We start from the raw sequence: 18,363 nt of genomic DNA, 5'->3' as shown, positions 1-18,363 counted from the left end.
ATCTGACAAGTCAATACTAATACTAAGTCTGAACGAGCCCAAATTCCTACGCCTCCACATCGTAACGTAGATCTACAATAAGAACTGACAAGTTTGAACCCAGAAATATAAACATCATTCTGTTTAATGCCTATTTCTACTGAGCAAGGAAATTTAATATTTTCAAGTTCATTAATATCAGTCAGTAAATGACTGATTTTGTCATGAGAACACATGAGAACTATACTCCAAAGAAGGTAGGATCTGAGCTTTATAAAGCATCGAAAGTTGCTAAGGTGTACAGTTTTCTGGTTCGGAACAGTGTTCCAAGCTTTGGAGGAGCAGCCTTTGATATATTGGTGTCCATTTCAACCCCCAACAAACCTATCGAAGCAGAAATCGGAAGTGTCTGAACTGACATTATTATATCCGGTTGGGAGACATTTATCTTTTTGGAGAAAACCGATGCCTGGGTTTTTGTGGCATTGAATTGAATCTGGTTACTTTCACCCCAATTCGAAGTCACTCAGATCCTCATTAAGATATGCAACGTCTTGCTATCGGTGAAAATGTGCTTCCGCAGCCGATGTCCTGAAATATTGCTGACGACAGCACACTTGTCTCGTCATTCCATTTTAATTCTAGGACATCGGCTGAAGATGCACATCTTCACCGGCGGCAGGAGGTGGCATATCTTGATGAGGATCTAGAGGTGATTTCGAATTGGGATGAAAGTAACCATGTTGAAATCAATAGTACGAAAACCCAGGCATCGGTTTTCTCCAAAAAGATGAATGTCTACGAACCGGATATAATAATGCCAGGACAGACAACTCCGCTTCCTGCTTCTTTGAAGTATTGTTCACATGTATGGGGCTCCACCCCTAATCATACCCTGAAGCTACTGGATTCCATCCAGAAAAGAGCCATTCGCCTGATTGGAGACGCGAACTTCCCTTGCAACCTTGATAGTCTGGAACATCAAAGAAAGGTTGGAAAACTTTCACGGGAGTTGTTCAAGTGACTGGGCACATTTGATTCCACTAAGAGCGGTACATATCAGAAATACGCAACGGACTGTGGCTGCTCATCGTTTTGAGGTTCAACTCAGTACACCTCAAACTTCACTGTTTGAAAACTCTTTTATTTGGAGAACTGCGATTATGTGGAATAAACTTCCTGAGAATGTTTTTCCAAATGAATTCAATCTCCAGTTGTTCCAATCCAACGTGAATCGCTTTTGGAGCGCCTTAAGGATTTTCCTGTAGTACTTGTGTTTTGTCCTTATAAAAAATTTGTCAATGACATATATTGGACAGATTTCAAGCCGTCAACATTATGTCCGATGCATTCAATATTGAAAATTAATATCTCAATAAGACATATCGTAGATATCAGTATAGTTTCAAGATTACTCGCTAGGAATCACACGTTAGAAAGTAGGATCTTGTTAATCCTCAGCTCGTGCAAGTTATAACTTTTCAAGGTTGTCGTTTTTTATGGTGACGACAACTGGTTAACGAAAAAACTATTGAAACTACAAAAAACTGTTCGCTTTTCAAGCAGATCTTTTGTTTACATAGTTTTGCATGTTTCCTGAAGATACAGTACTTTTAAAACAAGGTACATCTTATGAAAATTCTCAAAAATACGTGATTTCTAATATTCCTAATGAAAAATATTAGGTTGCTCCAAATGTTTTGTCCGTTTTATGAGTCACTTTGAACTGTCAAAACTTTTGAAACAACTCACCTAATACTTGTCTCGTAAGTACTTCATTTCTTTCACTTTGTCTATTGTATCATATGTGTCATTGATATTTTCAATTTCCAATTTTTCTTTGGAAGTTCTCCTCTCTTCATCTGTTAATGGAGTATTGGAAAGTCACTTTTCGTTTTTTACATCGTTTCAAAGATTCTTGAAAACAAAATATTTTTCCTCCCGACTCGTACGCATGAATCTGAATTTGAATTCAACGTTTATTTCTAATGAACTCACAGTGGAATTGAAATTGAAATTTTAATTGAAATTCCATGATCCGAAATGATATGACATCAACAGATTGAAGAAATTTCTTCGAAGGATGAGGAATTAATGCTAATGAGGTTATACTGTTATTAAATAAAGATGATCAATGTAATGACACTCAATTTACAAGTTGATGATTATCTTCTGAATGGGGTCGAATAGAAAATTTCGTGTTTGTGTCGAACATGTTTTTATGGAACTTGGAGATAAATTACTACAAACTTATTAGATTTTAATCTATGATTTCATAGATACATATCTAAAAGTCATCCCGGATGTTTTTTTGTATGGTTATCATGGTTATTCGATATACACAAAATATTCCGAAATTATTTGATGGTCAAGTTGATGAATATTATTATTATTTGGTTGCGAGGGTGAAGCCCTATCGCCGTTGACGTTTTTCAACAATTCCTGAGCGATGCTCATGCGACCACCTTCTGTGTAAAGCTTGTACCACTTGGTAATGTTTCTGTTTCAGAGTACAATCACCGTATGCCACTGTCAACATTTGACAGTGGCATACGGCAGTGTTTCGGAACAGTGTTGCAAGCTTTTGAGAAGCAGCCATTGCAATTCCAGCGACATGATTGTGCCAAGACATATTGGTGTCCATATGAAACCCCAACAAACTTATCGAAACAGAAAGCGGAATTGTCTGACCTGACCTGACATCTATAAAAGAGTGACAAATCTCCAACCTTTGTCCGATGTTCTAGACTATCAAGGTGATGTTCTCGTCTACAGTCAGGCAAATGGCTCTTTTCAGGATGAAATCCAGCAGCTTCAGTGTATGCTTAGGGGCGGAGTTTCATATGTGAGAATAATACTCCAAAGAAGGTTTAATCTGAGCTTTATGAAGCATCAAAGGTTGCTGTGGTGCGTACAGTTTTCTGGTTTGGAACAGTGTTTCAAGCTTTTGAGAAGCTCTTAAGAAGACACTCTTATTCAACTTTTCCAGAAAGTGATTAAGTATGCTCAGGTACAAGTTCGGTTGATTCAATGGCTGATTTGGTGGTGAGTTTTCCACGTTTTATTTCGGTTGGAATGGTTTCAAAATAAACAAAAGATAACAAAGGCCACGTTCAGTATACCTACTAGATGCTTCCATATGAATATTGATAAGGAAATATTTTTATGGTATAAATCATTTAGAGCAAACACATAAATTTTATTATTTTCTGATGCAGATCTTTAAAACTGTGGTAAAATGGTTTCGCATGAATTTTCAATTTTTATTCGTATACGTGCTTGGATTAATGAATGAAAAGTAGCAAAACAAAAACAAAACATTAAACAGTGAAATATGGAAAAATACCAATACAGTGGTTAAACAAGAAATCATAAAATTTGAATCAGCATATTGCTATCAGTATCAACAACATGAAACGGTTCTTTAACTAATCAACTAATCCCTTCGAAGAGTCGGACATTACGTAGAAGTTCAAGAGCTTGAAAGCCTCAAGATAGGCGATTTTGAACATCGAATACTACTTTCAAACATAGACCGAATCGTATAAATTTCAATTCAATACGCTATCTAAATTGAAAAAAAAAAACAAAAAAAACTTATACCTACTTATATATAGAACTTTTTTCGAAAAATACCAAGGACTTTTTTGTTGTATACATATTGATGTGAACAGTTATTCATAAATTGATTCTATAAACGGTTTTTGTGGTATTCAGTATAAAAAAATCATCATTCGATGTATTCCAAGAGAAAGTTCTCTATCAAATTTTCAAAGCAAGGGTTTCAAGCCCTTTAATGTGAAGTAATAATAATAATAATAATAATAGTTTATTAGTTCTTAAGATTATGTCTAGCATAACATAGAACAAGTAAGTATGGTACAGTATCAGCTATAACAAAAGATTTCTAAGATGTATTATCATTTGAAACATTTTTCACAAATTGTTGTCAAAATAATTAATACAGTTATTGATATAACTAAGTGCAAAAAAGCAAGTAAAAGGACTCAATATCATAGTAATGATGGTTAATTATTTGTCATTGGTTCTTATGACTATTTCTTACATAATACAGAACCAATCAGGTGTCAGGAATCAGTTTGTCTACGTGAAATTTCGATAATACAAATAAGAGACAAATTATAGAGACAGATCATATATAAGAATATCTAAAAGCAATAAAAAATAAAGTGGTTTGATAAAATATTGAAATATGCATAAATACATAAACTCAGTTAAAATCTGTTTCTCCCAGATACTCACTTGAAAGAGTAGTACACTTTTTTTAATAAGACATTTTTGACTACTATTTTGAATTTATTCAAAGAAAGATTTTTATAGCAGTTTGGTAGATGATTGAACAAGGTTACTGCCATGTATTTTGGGCAACGTTCTGTTTTTAGAGACGGTGATTCGGCACTTCCAGGATTGCCGCATTTCTACTGTTTCCCAGCGCTCTGAATGAGGTCAGCTCTGTTTTGGCATATATCAGTAAATGCATGACATACAAAGAATGGAAAGTCAAGATTTTAAGCTGTACACATATATTTTTACAGCTTACTCTTTTGGCCACTCCAACGATATTTCTAACTGCTCTTTTCTGAAGTTTGAGTACCCTATCGGCCTCCTGGGATACTCCCCATACTATAATTCCATATGCCATTACCATCAATACAGATTTTTTGACGGTCTTCTTGAGCTGGTGCAAGAGATGGCACTTTTGAGCTAGTTTGTTGCACACTTCATTTATATGGCTAGTCCATGTACAGCGTTCATTCACATGCAGCCCAAGGAACTTCATAGAAGGTGTTTGAGTGATAGATCTGCCGTTAGATTTTAGCAACAAAATGTGGTCGAGTTTCTCATTTGATTGACTAAATATTATTCCTCAGATATTTTAATTTTTTCATTGGCCTTCAATACTGTTTGCTCTACAATGCTCCCTATAGCTATGAGGAAGTTGTCGTCTGCATACATTATACAGCTTGTATTAGAAATATCATGCACGTATATCAGATATAACAGAGGACCTAAAACAGAACCCTGGGGAACCCCTACATCATTTATTGTTCTCAACGAAGTGTGATTGTTTCCTTGGACATACTGCATCCTGTTTGTCAGATAACTTTTTAGCCAATCATGTACCACTTCTCTGAAACCGTACAGTTGTAGTTTTGTTAAAAGAGTTTCATAGTTGACAAGATCGAATGCCTTGCTTAATTCCAAAAAGGTGCAAACCACTTGCAAACTCCTCCGAAAGTCTATTTATAGGCGTCACCATTGCACTTGAGGTTGATTTGCCTTTTTGGAACCCATATTGATTCGAGGTCATTAAATCAAACCTATCCATAAATTCTGTTATTTAATTGGCAGAAGTTGTAGGGGAATTGCAAATTACATTCCTCAATGCAACCAACCAACCAAAACATTGACACCAGCCGTGGAAGCCTACATTCCTATATCAATCTAAAATATTTTTATTATTCACGAATGTTTTCACGATATCTCTAATAATGGAAGAATCATGACTGCAAAGATATAATCAGATGTTATGCCGGCTTTTTGTGCCGTCACTGGATGAGTCAATTATAAAATCACGGACTTGACTCCTTGATAGTTTGCATGAAAAAAATCAGATTAAGAAATTACATCTGATAGCTAATCTCATAAACAATGAATAAAGTGATTCCGGGAAACGATTCTGTGTAAGAAATAACAATTTTATAACAATCATTATTATGGTAATAGAAACTTAATAGCCGTAGTAGTTATTTCCTGCTGAATTATCTTTCGAATAAGGTCTTATGGCAAACAATTGTCACGTAAAAAGATTTATTTGGTGTTGATGAATGAACATTGAAATAAATTGATGGATTTAGCCGTTACTACGTGGTAGGAAAACCTTATGAAAAAAAGATAATTTAAACTTTATGTTTTTTTGGGACTTTTATTTGTAACTAACGTTACTGCAGTTTCGTCCTATAAGGAAGTTTTCAAACTTATACATTAAACTAAAAATGATTGATTACAATAGTCCTTATATAACACTGCTATTATAGGTAATAACAGTGGTACTTAACTTAATTGAGTACCTGAATTTTGTTTACTTGTGACAACGTGGATACGTTAATTTGAGAACCGGTGAGTTAACTAGATGGATTTGATCATTTAACAGGTTACACCTCCAATGTTTATGCTTATAATTTTCCAAGGATTTCAAATAATTGAGTTTGCAACCCTTCCTTGCATAGTGCAAAATTTCCGTAGGAATGGTTTGAAAATGTCGAATCATTTTTACCTAGTCTGAAGGACCTTTCATGTCCAGCATACCGTTTTGAGAAACTTCGACCACATTGTCCCACATAAACACTATTACACTTTGGACACTCCAGATTTCTCCAACTTGTCCACTTTATCCCTGGCATTGAAAAGGAAATCGGATAATCTGGCATGTGGTTTGAATGCCACTTCCACATTGTTTTTTCTGAAGAAACCCGCAATTATCTCTCTTCTTTTACCAAAATATGTTACCCGTTTCTTGATTTCTGATTGTTTGATCCAAAGGTATAATAATTTGTAAGTGAATTTACGGCTTTGTTTTCTGACTTAACTTCTGGATTGTGTCTGCAGAGGACTCAGAGGAATCGGGCACATTTTGGATATGCAGTTGGTTAGTACCTCGTCCACTAGATGGAGTGACATTTTGTTGTTGGCTCCAACTTAGGAAGAGGAATGAAATACTCCGAAAGAATTCCGATTTTCAGTTATAGAATATCATTGACTTTTTGTCGATGATGCATCTTGCACTGAGAGTGACTAATGAGCCCGAAACCGGTCTGCAAGTGTGCCCGTTCCAAAATTGAAGGTCGACTCTTTCAGTTGTATTGCCAATTGCATACGCAAAAAATTTTCTGTGAAGATTCCTGCACTGACGCCTGTCGGATATAATCCAACGCCCTTCGTGGTATCAGCCAGGGGAGTAGTTGTTTTATGATAGGCGTCAGTCCATTCAACCTACTGTGTAGGTATATCCGAGACTGGCTTGAACGTTCAAAGTTCATTTCTTTAGATTTAGGTAACTTTAGAAATGATGGTAAACGACCAGATGGCATGTCTCTCATACCATGGAAATACGGTAAACCTGTGGTATGGGACTTTACTTGCGTTGACACGGTCGCGGCTTCCCATCTAGCCGAAAATTCCAAGTCTGCTGGAACTGCAGCATTGTCTGGCGAGAAATTGAAAAGGAAAAAATACCAAAATCTTGGAAACAACTATCTGTTTCATCCAGTAGCGGTTGAAACTTTTGGTGTTTATGGCCCGGAGTATCTGTTATTCGTTCATGAACTCGGAAGAAGAATAGGCCAAGCAACGAAAGATCACCGTTCTTCCTCTTTTTTGATAGAAAGAATTAGTATTGCTATTCAACGTGGCAATGCTGCTTCAGTACTTGGAACTATTCCTCCTTCACATAATTTTGATGAGATCATGCATTGCCCTAATTTCAGTACGGAACTGAAACCTCTTCGAAACAAGCCGAGATATGTGGATATTTATCAGTCTCCTATCAAGGTTAATTCACAAGTGATTGATCCACCTTCTTCTTTTTCAGTGCGGTCAGTAGACTCAGGTCATTCTTGGCCCCAAAAAATGAGTTGCATTCCTCGTAGAACTGGTACCATTTCAGTGGAAGCGCTTCTTGAAGCAAGAGCCGAATCGATCCCTCTACGAAACCCTTTTTCACTTGGAAGGATCGATCGCAGCTTGAGAAATGGTTCTTATGGAGATTCTGTGAAACGTGTTCTTCCTTACGAATCAGTAGACAGTTGTCCTGAAAATCTAGAGAAGAAAATTGGATTGGATAATTTAGGAAACACTTGCTACATGAATAGCATTTTACAAGTGTTGTTCATGACGAAGAATTTCAAGAACGAAGTTTTAATGATGAACGAGAACGGGAATGTTTCCTGCTTATTCATCAAACTCAAACAACTGTTCATGCAGCTGCAGTTTCGTAAGCAGGTATCATCTTTTCCTCCAACCGATTTCCTGGAGTCTTTGAAGTCCACTAGATACTCGTTAGGACAACAAGAGGATTGTTCCGAATTCTTGGGGTTCTTGTTGAATACTCTTCGTGAGCAAAACAATAGCAAAATCAATACTCCCAGCCGCTCTGGACTGAATGATTCCGTACAACCCATCACGTCTTGTGTTTGTAAATCTTTTGCTGAAAAAATCCTCACTTGTTTATGTAATATATGCTACGTACGTTGTGAATGCACCTTAACAGGATCCTGACAATTGACAGTGCCTAGAGGGGTACTGGCAATTGAGGTTCTAGAGTTAGGGTTTTTTCAGGAATAAGATGTCGGGTAATGGCGTGGGCCAGATTTTGTAGTGTGATATGAATTTTGATAATAAATAATTATTTATAAATTACATCTTTTGTTGTGTGAATATACAATAGTTTACTTTGTGGTAAATGTTCAAGAAGTACTGAAAACTTATGTGAATTTCTGGAACTTCATCTAGCTTCTCCTAATACGACTAATTACCAGTCCGTGCAAAGCTTATTGTTAAATCATCTGAAAATGGAATTTTTAACAGGTGATGATCGACTGTATTGTCAAACATGCGCCAAACTAATTGACTGTTATAAGGAAACAAGTATATCTGAGGCACCAGTCAATCTAATAATAACACTGATGATTTTCAAACAAGACTCAACCTCTAACGGAAGCAAGAAACTCTTTGGAAGGTTCGAAATAGATGAACATTTCAACCTAGCAGACCACTGTTATAATATTCATGCAGTCATTGTTCACTGTGGTTCTGGCGTTGAATTTGGTCATTATTACGCCTTGGTCAAAGAAAAAACGGACTGGTTTAAGTTTGACGATAGTCGTGTCACGAAGTGTTCTGGCGATGCATTGAATTTATTGGAGCCTCTGGAGACACCCTACATTTTGTTTTATGAGAGAGAGGACATTGTTAGATCAAAATCTTCAGATGATGTGGTGCTGCAGGTTTTTCCGGGTTTTCCTGCAGCTGAAAAAGCAAATGCGCCACTGGAATCAATGAAGTCGCCCCGGAGCGCCAATTAATTTTTATTGTTGTATTTATTTTATTTTTATCGTTGTTTTAACACATTGTAATAATTTTACAAAACTTTAGAAATGATAACTTTTAATGCAAGAAAAATGAACAAATAGCGTGTGATGTCACAGCGGTTACGTGGTAAGTTAATGTTTTGGTGTGAAACTCGAACAGAATACAAAACATTTTTTTCAAATTATTCTTGGCATTCAATCAGTGATTCAAACAGGTTTTGGGCGTGTTGAACACTTAAAACTATTTAAACTGACTGGTCTTCAACCAAATTTTCATAATTTTCTTTTCTATACTTTTCACAACTATCGGCACAGATCCCAGAGGGCCACCCTGTGTATGTCTACAACTATTGACTTCGACTCAATTTTTATGAAATAGAAAGATTGAAAGGAGAATTTATATATATATATATATATATATATATATATATATATATATATATATATATATATATATATATATATATAAAAATATATATATATATATTCTTATACAGAATACAGAATTTCCCATATCAATGATTTTGTAGCTAAAAGTACAAAAAAAAGTAAAAAAAGTAAACAACAACCGAATGAAACATGATAAGAATTAGTATGGAGTACACACCAGAAGTTTTTATCATGAAATAATACAATATTTTTTTACTTGCTGGATTTTAAGGATGTGTAGCCTATATTCACTTTGAGTAGTTCAGTTTCTTTTAATAAGCGTAGAGAACAAGAGTAGACCAGTAACCGAGTTTTGTGGTTTTTCAAAAAAAAACTGTTGATAACTCATACAGTGTTTACAGTATTTGTTTCTAACTTTATCAGAAATATGTATTGTATTCAATAGCTTATTATCATAACATTTCCTGATATTATCAACAACAGTATAATCTACGTGTGATAATGACTACTTGCCTTTCTGTGATGATTTAGTGCGTCTAGTCTGATTCGAAACTCAGTTCAGAGAATGTTGGAATATGAAAAACATTAATTAACTTCAGCATTCCATCTCAAGGACCTCAACGTTAAACATTATAGTTCCTGGAATAATTTTGAATGCATCGATTCTTCTTATAATATATTCTTCGAAAAATTTTATTTTCCTCCTCATTGAATTTTGCATTGATGTTTCGATGGATTTTAATACGTTTTGATAAACTCGTGAAAAACATTAATTAACTTCAGCACTACATCTCAAGGACCTCAGGGTAAAATATAGTTCCTGGAATAATTTTGAATACATCTATTCTTCTTATAATATATTCTTCGAAAAGTTTAATTCTCCTTCTCATTGGATTTGACGGCGATGTGTTGATGAATTTTAAGAACCTTTTTGATTGGATACGTTTTGATGACTTTGTAAAAGGCAAGTACATATTGCACATAGCAAACCCTACTTTGAAAACATTGTTTAGACTTTGCATGCCCATTATGATTGTTAGGAATAAAACAGAGTAACAGAGTAAACATTCTCGTGCTAGGAATCACAGATTGAAAGATAAGACCTCGTTAGTCTTTAGCTCGCACAAGTTTCGACCTTGAGGATTGTCGTTCATAGGGTTGCGAAATTTGGTTAACGGAAAAACAGATTCTAAACAGATTGAGCGTTCTAATTCTAAAGAGTGTTTCTGTTTTCTGCATGTACCATACTAGCAAATCGTTCAAATTTGCGAACCATTTTTTTGTCTGAAAACAGAAACTATTCACAGCAGTAGTAGCAGAAAAAGACGGCTATCTGTACACTTTCTGTGTACAGATAGCCATTTTTTTATTGATTCATGAGCAGCAGTCATAAATCTAGAAATGAGAAAATAGATTTAGGATAGAAGACTTTAACGCACATGATATTCATTTAAACAAAAATTATTGACATGGTATTCAACAACAAAGAGTAAGATAAAATATTATAATCTTAAGTAATATTACGAACAAAACAAACGTCTTTGAAATTTTTGGTATATATATCAATTCCAATAAAGTTTTCAATAGCATTGGGTGTTTAGTGCTCAATGTTGTGTCTGCTCACTTTCATTCGATTTTGGAATGTCTATGTCGTCCTCATCAAGCCATTAAATTTTGAATAATGCACATCAGTTCATTAGAACGACGAGCAGCGACTCTTATAGGCCTAACTTTGACATCAGGATCTTCTTGATGTGACGATTTAATGACTTGGCGAAAGCATGACAAAGACCATACGTCTTGCATGTTTGAATTGATAGCTTCAATTTTTCCTTCGGACAAAAATATTCGTAAAGCATTTGCTGGAAATCTTTGAGCGAAGCATTTAGACGTAGAGCTGAATTGACTGGAAGATTGAGAAATTGTCCTCCATTATCCAAAACCAAGTCATCAACTGTTTCTTTTACTTTTAATGGTAGTGGAAGAAACCTGTTGTCTAGTAATCTAAATATGCCACTTCTTGGACGACAGCAATCTATGTTTCTACATTTCACGATTTGAAGCAAGTATTGAATTTCACGTACATCTTCAGTATACCATTCAATGTCTGGGAAATCGGGAAGATCTTGTTCGCACGGCCCAACATATTTAGACAAGTGAATGGCGTGCGGTAATTCCCCTACTCGGTTTCAAGCAAGTACATAAACGTAAACATTTTTTGTGGGAATCCCCAAAAGTAGGTTAAATTTTCAAACATAGACAATGTGTGGGTTGCCATATGTGTAAAAAAGGAAATAACTACTGAACGGCCCCCAATATTATTGCACAAGATTGGAGGTTGTGCAATAAAATTGAAAATTTATTTTTGGCATTCAAAGGTTGTGCAAAGTATTGAACGAAATCGAATCGTTTTGAAATATACCGCGCAACTTGGAGTATATTTGAGAGCAATATTGTGCAGTATTCCTATAGTTGGTATGAACAAGTAGAAAACGTATTGGATGACGGAAGAAAAATTGGATGAAACGTTCACTTGGAAATCTATTGAAGTTTATCATAAACCTCTGGCTCTCGGTAAATGTGATACTAATCAGAGGCCAAAATATTGTGCAATGAATATTGCGCAATAATGTTGTACCACTGATAAGAACTAAGACATATCGAAACAGTATTGTATCCTAAATGCATTAGATTCCCTACTCTACGAAACTTGCTTTACAAACAGTCTGTAGATTCACATCTTCAAACAAAATTAATAATATGGAAATCTGCTAATATGAAAGATTTTTCTAATACCGAAAGAAAATGTGCAAATCCCCAAACACTACACCAGTAGATGAAAAAATAGTTGATAGATGCGATTGTACCTGTCATCTTATTATCATTCGTTATGTTTATTCATTGGATTGGGAATACAAACGTATATTCTGCATGTTCAAGCCGAGTGCAATTTGCAATTAATACAATCTTCTGCAAGGTTCATAAACGGCAGTGCACCGTATAATGATCGTCTAGTGCATCCTTGACATGTTATTATTACATATTTGAGTTGGCGATTCCAGATGAGATAAAAATAAAAGAAGTTTTGCGCGGTTTGCGACGACCTTCAACTTGTGTTTTGTCTTGGTCAGCTAATTCAATCAAACCAATGATTACATTTCTGGGAAACGGACAAAACGGTTCACAGACTACATACGTAACCATGCTATAATTGATTCTAAAGTTGCTACTTTAGGTCAGATCTCAATAACTCAATAAAAATAACTCACATTCAGTGTAATATACCGATTTCATAATCCTACGTTCTTGAAACTATCTCATTCTTCAATAAGGTCTAACTCTCCCTTCAATTGAATAATGTACTGAGTAGTTATACACTTTCATTATTCAATGATTTACTGTACAATTACAATGTTTCTGGAGGGTTGCAGACAAGCACGACTCAAGCATACAAAATGTTACGTGCAGTCTCGTCATCCAACAGAAACTTTATAATAATCATCGATATGTATATTTATTTGTACACTTTAGTATGAATGAATCTGAATCTGAATGGACAGATAACAGAGATTCATTATACAGTCTATCTCTCCCAACCATTAATGACTATTATGGAAATATTGAATCTCCGTCATTCAATACCTGTGGCCGTTACCTCTTAAATGTCCCCTTCACCAGGAGGAGAAAACTGGACGATTTACACCCCTTCCCTCCATAATGAGGTCATTCCATATGGAACGGGGCATTTTCTTTGATGAAAAACTCTCCTGGAACGCTCTCTTGGAAAAAAGTTTTACGTGAAGCCAAACTGTCCCTATGGTAATTCTTGGTGCTTAGATCCCAAACAAATCCATTGGATTTATGTGATGTTTGTCAGACCAATGCTCGATTATGGAGCAATTGCTTGGTAGCTAAAGCTTCATACAAAACGTCTCAAGCGAAGCTCTCTGGCTTACAGAGGCAGGCTTGTCTGGCCATCTGTGATGCCGTCAGTACCACATCGTCAGCAGTCATTGAGATCTTTATAGATCTTCTCTCCACATTTTTCTGGAGAGAGAGGGTAGATGGACTTGTGCACATCGCCAATCAATCTAATGCAGAGTACTACTGATTGACACTGGAAGTCACAGCATCCTAGGAATGACTTCTGACATTATGCCTCATATTATCGTCAACTACGAACTACCTTATACAGTACTGTTCCTAAATAGAGAGGACTGAATCCTCCGGAAGAATGCAATATTGAGCACATATAGTTATTGGTTCACAGATGGATCAAATACACCTTCAGATTCTGGTGCAGGTGTTTTCAGTTGCAGACTCAGGACAGATATATCAAGCTGCCTATGCTATTGAATTGTGTGTGGAGTGGAGAGACCGAGCAATGTCTAACTTGGTAGCGAATTGAAAAAATGACTCTCCTCAATAAGAAGACTCAACAAGCTGTCTTTGGCCTGGAAGGCAATGAGGCTGATGACTTCCTTGCAAAGGAGGGTGCTGCAAGTAGCTTCATAGTACCAGAACCAGTCATTGGCATCACTTTAAGCTTTGCCAAACGAACATTGGCAAAAAGATTCATGGAATTCTGGCAAAATCTTCCAGGATTGGTTCACTCCAAAGCGTTCATTCACCCTTCGAAGCTTGAAACCAAACAGTTGTTGGATTATAGTAGGAATGAACTACGAAGTCTAAGAAGCCTTCTCACAGAAATGTGTCTGCACCATCATATGAAGAGACTCGAACTGTCGGAAGACAGTGTAAGTCGCTTTTGTTCATAAAATGATGAAACAGCAGATCACATACTTTGTGCCTACCCCGTGCCTGTCACCTTCAAAGTAGTCCCCCTCAGATATAATACACTTGTCTTTGATCTCTCTCGGCGATTCGGTTTTTATCTCCTCAGTCGTCGCAAAACGTCGCCGTTTCATGGGTCTCTTGAATCATGAGAACAGGAAAAAGTCACAAGGGGCCAAATCTGGTAACTACAGTGGCTGATGCAAAAGCCATGAATTGTTTTTGGCTCTACTAGGCTCTTCCATCGGGACTATTGGACTTTGGCTTCGATGTCATAACTATATACCCATGATTCATCAGTAGTTATGACCGTTTTAGGCAAATCTGGATCGCCGTTGACGTCATTCAACAATTTGTGAGCGATGCTCATGCGAAGGTTTTTTTTTGTAAAAATTCAGCAATTTTGGAATGAACTTCGCTGCCACACTTAATGTTTTGCTGAAGTCTTCTTTGAAATAGAGAGCTTTTTGGTTATTTCATGTAGACTTTGAAAAGCACACTTTGATCAAATAGGCTTTGGACGACGCGGCCATAAAAACAGAAAGAAATTGTTCAGTAGTAGCCATCAAATGTTGAGAAAGCTTTCCACAGCGGTAATTAAAACGCATATTTTCCTTAAAACTGATATCAATTCGTACTATACTATTCATTACTACTAACAAATTAAACTTCAACAATAATAATATTAATAATAGTGAAGAACGAACAATGAAATATATTTCTTCAGAGGAAGTGTTCGAAATGTCTCCCAGCTTTTCCCACTCACAGGCGACACCTTTTCTGAACGTTTTTTTGTCGAATTAATTAGTTTAATAGGAGCGAGAGAAGCAAAACTTTGCAACACTGCCGCTTCCAATTCGTATCTAGAATTGGTCGGCAATTTGAAAATGAGATCTTTCAACCTTCCCCAGAGGTAAAAGTCCATAGGCGTTCCGTCCGGTGACCTGGCCGGCCAAAGGTTGAGTTCTTGGTTGGCTATCCAATTATCACCAAAATTGGCAGCCGAACAATTGGTGACTATTGGAGTGTTGTGAGGCGAAGCCTCGATTTGTTGAAAATATATTTTTCTGAGCTCCATTAGTGGCAATTCATCAACGAAGAGTTCAATATTTTGCCTCAAAATATCTAGTGACATTATGAATGAACGGGCCAATAATTCTACGTCTGAAAACACACAGTTAATCAAAATCTTCCTTGACTTCTCTGCTCCACGATGAAATGAGGATTTTGTTGTGACCAACTATAAGAATTGTAGCGGTTGAAAACGCCGACATTGCTCTCACTTAAGCTTTGTCTGTCCAAATACAATTTAATGAAAAATCACGCACTTGGTTACAACTTTCCAGGAACCACTGGCAAAAAGCCATGCGACGTGCAAAATCTCCTGCTCTGAATTGATGAACTTCTCCGGTCCTGTATGGCTTGAATTTGAGTCCTTTCAAATTTCGCGTTGACGTTTTGGGCTATTTCTTCCAATTCCTCATCCATTAATATTAATGGAGTTTTTTCCAAACACCAAATTGTTATTTTTAACACCTCGACACGTGTTTCGATCACCAAGTGATCATCTTCAAATAGGAAGATTAAAACCGCATTTTGATATATTCTTATCTTATATATTTTTATCTATACCATCTATATAATTGTAACATATATTATGTATAATGCGTAATTTAGGTGCAAATAAAAAAATCGTCGAAAGCCTACTTGATCAAAGTGTGTATTTGAAAGTCTGCGTGAAAAAACTAAAAGCTCTCTATTTCAAAGATGACTCTAGCAAATCATCAAGTGTGTTACATTTTTGGAAAGGAAATTTTGAGCTCTATTGAAATATGTAGGAATATACAGGGTGTTTCATTGAAAAAACAATAACTATTGCTATCTCATTTGAAAAAATAAAAACAAGAAATTTTTGACAGGAAAAAGTTACAGCAACGTTCTGTAACTCTGAAAAACGATGATAGATGTCGATATGCGGTCTTCCCCATTGAGTTTGTCATAAAATTCGACCCTCAAATACAGCCATCAGTGTTCATCTATGTAGTTTGAAAACAGGAGTTTTCCTTCAAAAGTGTCCAATTTGGCTCACTCTGTACAAAGGAAACTTACTAGCCGGAAGGAAAAGATCAACGATTGTTTATTTCTGCAGTAATTATATGACTTATGCATTGGAAATATTCGAAGTCACTTCTTTATATATTCGCTGGCATACGCAAAAACGAGTTGAAGAACAGTAAACCAAATTAAAAGTGAAAAACGGGAATGGGTATGTTGACAGCTGAAAAGTAACTGTAAGTCTAAAAATAGACAGGAAATTAAATACAAATACACATCTTCTTGCATGCAAGATATATTTCATTTTCTTCGAGGAGCAATTACTTCTTTCCAATGAAATTATTTGCAGAACGGCTGGCTGTAAAACGTTTAATAATTATTGGCTCTCAGGCAATTTGTCTGATTCTATAAATAAGTAGCAAAAACTTGGGTGCCATTTTATACCGACCGAAGGCTGAAGGTATATAAAAGGTTTTTTATACATCCTGGATGTAATCATAGAGATTACTTCACTTGAATCGACTTGATGTAGCGCAAAAGACAGAAATAATTTGATGATCATGAAAAATTTCGTTGGAGAATAATAAAAAAAATCTTCGTACACTCAGATGAAGTGAATGGGGGAATTAATGTCAAATATGGTGAAAACAGTAAGTTTTGTAAACATATTGGACTACTAATATATAATATTCAAGTTGAGCATGACACATTTATTCAGAGGTAATTTATTGACACTTGAACAACTTGAACCTGATATAAAAAAAGAGTTCTCTCTATAGTTCAGTGTATAGTTCTCTTTTGGTATGGGTTTTAACGAATACGTATGCAATGTAATCAATAAAGTATGGGTTACTGTGAGTTGGATTTGGGAGTTGATGCTCTCAATAATGATAGTCTGAGTTGCGGAAATGTTTTCGCGTCTATTCAAAATGGAATAAATTTTTCAATTCCTATGATGATAATCAATTTTTTCGGATATTTTGACTGATCAACTAGACTGTTGACTCATTCCAGAGTTCCCTCTTGATAGTATGTATATTCGTCTCATCTATTATTATTCTGGTCAAAAACTGCCTTTCAGGTCAAACTTTTTTCTTCGCCTCCGAAAAATATGAACGAGGTGTCATTCAATTCGGAATAGCGTGTAGATGATTTTTGTAAAAATTCTAGTGCCGTTTGCAGAAATTGCAAAAGTTATGAAGAATCAACTAAAAAAATGGGTTTTGCTTTGATTGACGCATTTGGCAATGATAGTGTTAATGGACGCACTGTTCGATGAGGTTTGCGAAATTTCTTTCCTGAGATTTTAGCCTCGAAGATGAGCTCCGAAGCGGTAAATCTACAATAATCCAGGACGAAGATTTGAGGATCCTGGTGGAGGCTGACCCATCACAAAAGGTGCGTGGGATGCGGAAGATCTGAGCGTCATCTCCCACGCGGATTTTGATGGTTTAAAACGTATTGAAAAGGTTGAAAAAAGTAGGTTAGGTTAGGTCTAAAGTGAGTGGGTCTATTCGAACCTCCATCGGCTATGCCAAACTTTAAAAACCTGATTTGGTCTCTAGCGGGGTGCAGACACAAAATATATGCTCTGCTGTTTCATCAATTTCCAAACAGAGGCGACACACACTGTCTTCTGACAGTCCGAGTCTTTGCATATGATGATTCAAATGACAGTGACCTGTAAGAAGACCTCTTAGACATCGTAGTTCATCCCTACATTAGTCCAACAACTGTTTGGTATCCAGCTTCGAAGGATGAATGAACGCCTTGGAATGTGCCAATCCTGGAAGATTCAGCCAGATGTCCATGAATCTTCTTCTTATACAGGTGTTCAATGTTTGTTTGGCAAAGCCTAAAGCGATGCCAATGATAGGTTCTGCTCCGATGAAGCTCCTTGCAGCACCATCCTTTGCAAGAGAGTCAGCAGCTTCATTGCCTTCCAGGCCAGTGTGGCCAGGAATTCAGACCTGAGACAATCTGTTAAGTCTTCCTATCGAGGAGAGTCGTTTTTGGCAATTTGCTACCAATTTAG

General features: G+C 36.1%; 1 protein-coding gene across 1 annotated transcript in view; it reads left to right on the top strand.

The window, feature by feature from the left end:
* Window positions 1–18,363, top strand: part of S6KL (ribosomal protein S6 kinase like) — a 159,573-nt gene that overhangs the window by 94,017 nt on the left and 47,193 nt on the right. The window lies entirely within an intron of this gene.

This window comes from Leptinotarsa decemlineata, unplaced genomic scaffold, assembly GCF_025532065.1.
Source record: "Leptinotarsa decemlineata unplaced genomic scaffold, Ldec_3_MD MMD2_tig00000010_RagTag_RagTag, whole genome shotgun sequence".
Classification (NCBI taxonomy): Eukaryota; Metazoa; Arthropoda; class Insecta; order Coleoptera; family Chrysomelidae; genus Leptinotarsa; species Leptinotarsa decemlineata.
This window is presented reverse-complemented; position numbering and strand designations above follow the sequence as displayed.